We start from the raw sequence: 4,688 nt of genomic DNA, 5'->3' as shown, positions 1-4,688 counted from the left end.
GAAAATATGCATAGCATAAATACTTTGCTTTACAATGATTTGTCACTGAGAACACTTAAAAATTTATAAGACAATGTTTGAGAGTGTTTCCAGTGTTCACTATACAGTTGTAGGAGTGCACTACTTTCATCGCAGAAGAGTAAACTTTGACTGGATAAGAGACATAAATAAGAATTCATTTAGAATATGAGAGACAGACAGTGATGCAGAAAGTAATAGCTGGCACCTAATGACTGTGAAGAACTATGAGACCCATCAGATCAATCTATTATCAGTTGAAAGTGACAATTCTGGAAGACTGTAATTTGGTAGGCATAACTTATCATCACTTCTGATTATTTCCTTCACTAAATGTCTATCAGTAATTTTAGAATATACATTTTACATTGTAAAACAGTTTATTTAGTGCAGGCTAGCTTCTAATATGACTATTAATGGTAGCCTTTATTTTAGGTTTCCAGGTGCAATATTGTTTTATCTTTCATCATTAACTGGGAAGATGTAAAACCACACATCTATAATATAAAAGCATAATGTGCTAATTAGGCCAGACGACCTTCCGGACTAAGCCACGGCACCATGGGGGTCAAGGCAGAGGCAGCTGCTGCGGCTGTGGGGGCCGAGCCCCTTGCACAAATTTCGTGCATCGGGCCTCTAGTATTTATTATATTTGCAGGTTACACTGAGCTTAACTTTGTGTATGGTAAATGAGAAGGAATGGGGAAACAGGATAAATAATGATTCAGAAGTAGGAAAAGAGGAAATTGGAAATAAAAATCATATTTTCAAAAATGGTATGGTGATGTGCATTGGAAAGATGGCAGAGGAAGAAGAAAAGAAAAATCCCTTTGGTTTCAGAAAATCTCTTGAAAAAGAGTAAGGCTTAGCATGCCCTGAAAGCCACCCAGGCGAAGTGAGCACTTTTGGAAAAGAAGGAGCAGAGGAAAGGAAAATATATCAGGTTTAAGCAACTGGAATGGTTCCTACATGATGCCTGGCACCAACAACATGACAAGGTGCGCCTCAGAGGACTAGAAGTGAAACCTCATGGTTTGGAAGTGCCAGGTGAACCTTCCTTGGCCTTTGTTGTATGCATCCAAGGGATCAATGGAGTGAGCTTCATGGAACAAAGGACCATTGCAAGGCATCGCCTGAAGAAGATTTTCAGTGGTGTCTTTACCAAAGTGACCCCCCCCCCCCGCCCCAGACCATAAAAACACTGCGTACAATGGAACCTTATGTGACCTGGGGATTTCCAAATCTGACGTCTGTCCGGGAGCTCATCTTGAAACGTGGACAAGCCAAGGTCAAGATCATCATCCCTTTGACAGACCACACAGTGACTAAGGAGCATCTGGGGAAGTTTGTTGTCATTTGCTTGTCAATCTCATTCATGAAATTGCCTTCCCGGGGAAGAATTTCCAGGTGATCTCAGGGTTCTTGTGCCCTTTCCATCTCTCAGTGGCCCGTCATGCTCCCAAGACTAGAGTGAGCTTCCTCAAGGAGGTGGGCTCCCTGGTTATCGAGGTGAACGCATCAATTAGCTCATCCGGCAGCTGAACTAAGCTCAGAATATCTGAAAGCACACTGCATTGGAAGCATGTGTTTTTGTTTTTTAGAATTATCCAGTTTCTTCAAAGAAGATTACTTTCTTCTGTATGTTAAGAAACTGGAGGGGAAGGGTCAGGGAAAAGACGGTGATGTCCCACTTCCAAAGGAAAAGTCCAGTGTGTTTTCCACGTTGGCCACTGCTGCCAGCTCTGGAATCAACCAAGGACAGATGCCTTAGAGGAGGGGGTCCTGCATCACAGCTAGGAGATGTTCCTCACATTTTCTATACCCAGGCATGGAAACAAGACAGCATTGGACCCAGCCCAGAGGCATACCTGAACTTTGGGGTTCCTAATTCCTTGTTTTGGAAAGAACTTGGAATACATTTAGAAGAGCACACACACACACACACTCACACACACACACACAATATAGTATGATGAAAGAATTGAGAATTATTTTTTATAAATGAAACCAGTGGTCCTTTCCTTATCAATAACTGCCACAAGCAATCTTATATTTATATCAATCCTATATAATAAAAGGCTAATATACAAGTATATCAAACGGCAGAATGACCAGTCGCTATGATGTACACTGACCACCAAGGGGCAGATGCTCAATGCAGGAGCTGCCCCCTGGTGGTCAGTGCGCTCCCACAGGGAGAGCGCCACATAGCCAGATGCCAGGCTCATAGCTGGCGAGCACAGCCATGGTGGCGGAAGTCTCTCCCACCTCCACGGCAGCACTAAGGATGTCTGACTGATGACTTAGGCCTGGAGCAAAGATGGCTGGTTAATTTGAATACGCAGGTGTGGAGCGGCTGGGCGGGGCGGGACGCCTGCTATGAGGGGGAGGGCGGGAGCAGAGGGAGCTACAAGAGTGGTGCTCTGGCCAGAGCGGAGAAGACTGAAGGCTCCGGCTGGAGCGAACACTGAAGGCTCCGGCCAGAGCGAAGGCCTGGGTCCCGGGTGCCGGAGGAAAACTGGTGCCGGCAGCCAGGGGAAGGAAGGCCTATTGCACGAATCTTCATGCAATGGGCCTCTAGTTAATAAATAAGAGAACAAATGGTGATTTAATCTTTGGGCCGAATGTAGAATCCAGCACGAGTTTGATTTTCTGAAAGAACCTAAAAAAAATAATTTGCTCTTTGCTGGAGGAGGAGCTCCGGGTTCCATGGCCACACTAACCACCAACTTTGTGAAGAAAGGAGCTCCTAATTGTTCTAAGGGAGATGATGGCATGCTCACATTAATACCAGAGGGAAAATTAAGGGCAATGGGTGGAAAGTAGAACAAGAAACATTCAACCTAATACAAAAGACAACACTTTCTAACAATTGCTGTTCTTCATGAAGTTGTGAGAGCCCCAACACAACATTATTCTAGCAAAGCCCAGGTAGCTATCTATCATGAATACTTGTGTTTGATTCTCATAATTCATTTTCAGCATATATTTATTCAATGTCTAATATTGTCTATCTTTGTTCTAAGAGCTCAGGTTACATACAAAAACAAAGTGAAAAAAAAATGTTACCACAAATAAGATAGAGAATAATAAAACCAACAAATACAGAAATACATAACATAATTTAATATAGGGATAATGCCACAAATAAAAATAAAGCCTGACAAAGTTGCTGAGTATAATGAAAATGATGCTTAAGGAAAGTCTCTGACAATTTGAGCAGTAACCAGGGGTAGATTGTGAGTCCTTGTAAGCCATCATAAGAACCATGAAATATTTGTTAAATTTTTATTGAATTTATTGGGGTAACATTGGTTAATAAACTTATATCAGTTTGAGGTGTACAATTCTATAATCATCATCTGTATATTGTATTGTGTGTTCACAACCCCAAGTCAAATCTCCTTCTATCACCTAAAGTACACAGTTACATTTTCATAATGGAATACTACTTGGCTGTAAAAAAGAAGGAAATCTTACCTTTTGTGACAACATGGATGGACCTGAAGAACTCTGAATTTTATACTAAGAAGAACTGGAACCATATGGACAGGGAGAGGTAGATTCCATGGTTTTAACATCTCTATGAACTCTGACTGTACAAATTTCCTGTTTCCCTCCTCAAACATTGTCCACCTCAAAATTATTATAAATAATTAAAAATGGTGAAACTAAAAAAATTAAACATCAAATATCTAAATATAATTTTATATGTCTTGGAGTGAATTGTTTCATTATTTAATTTCATCTTTAGAGCTCTCACTGACTTTTCAATATTTTATAACTTGAAAATTTTGAAATGTAAAAAGAAGTAGGGAGATTAATGTAATGAACTCCACATACCCATTACTCAGCTTGAACAACTATCAAACTGTTCAAATCTTATTTTATCTGCAAACCTACTCACTTTATCCCCAATTTCATAGAATGTTGAAACAATTCCCAACTATCATACTATTTTAAGCTTAAATATTTGAGAATGTAAGAACCTTTTAAACATAACCATTAATATTATGAATACTTCCACAATTATTAAAAATATTTCTTAATGTCATGAAATACTTAGTGTTTAAATTTATTTAAGTGTCTTACAAATAATTTGTCATAATTGATTTATTTGAATTAATATCTAAGGTTTACTCATTATATGTTCTTGATAAATCCCTATGGCTCTTTTTAAATTTCTTTTTTATTTCAATTTATTTGTTGATAAAATTGTGTCATTTGTGTTGTTTACTCCCCACATGCAAAATTTTGATAATTTCATCCCCATGGTATCATTTAACATGTTCCTGTGTCCTATATTTTTTTGTAACCTGGGTTTACATATAAAAGATGTGGTTTAAGATTCTCCTTCAGTTTACCAGGCATTCAGTCAAAGTTAAGACACTCCCCTGTACAGAATAGAAAGCCCAGAAATAAAACTAGGCCTATATGGTCAAATAATATTTAACAAAGGAGGCAAGAACATACAATGGGGTAAAGACAGTCTATTCAATAAATGGTGTTTGGAAAATTGGGTACATTAAAAAATTAAACTACATCACCTTCTTTCACCATATACAAGAAAAAAAAAAAAAACTCAAAATGGATTAAAGACTTAAGACCATGGATTAAGACTCAAAACTATAATATTCATAGAAGAAAATGGCTGTAAAATTTCTGATACT

The 4,688-nt window shown here is 38.6% G+C and overlaps 1 pseudogene across 1 annotated transcript; it reads left to right on the top strand.

The window, feature by feature from the left end:
- The first annotated feature begins 817 nt into the window (after window positions 1-817).
- On the top strand, window positions 818-1,565 carry LOC307096902 (large ribosomal subunit protein uL30-like; annotated as a pseudogene). The gene has a single exon. The product of its transcript is annotated as a large ribosomal subunit protein uL30-like (transcript).
- Window positions 1,566-4,688: the final 3,123 nt, after the last annotated feature.

The sequence above is a fragment of the Cnephaeus nilssonii genome (assembly GCF_951640355.1).
Source record: "Cnephaeus nilssonii genome assembly, chromosome: 3".
NCBI classification, from domain to species: Eukaryota; Metazoa; Chordata; class Mammalia; order Chiroptera; family Vespertilionidae; genus Cnephaeus; species Cnephaeus nilssonii.
This window is presented reverse-complemented; position numbering and strand designations above follow the sequence as displayed.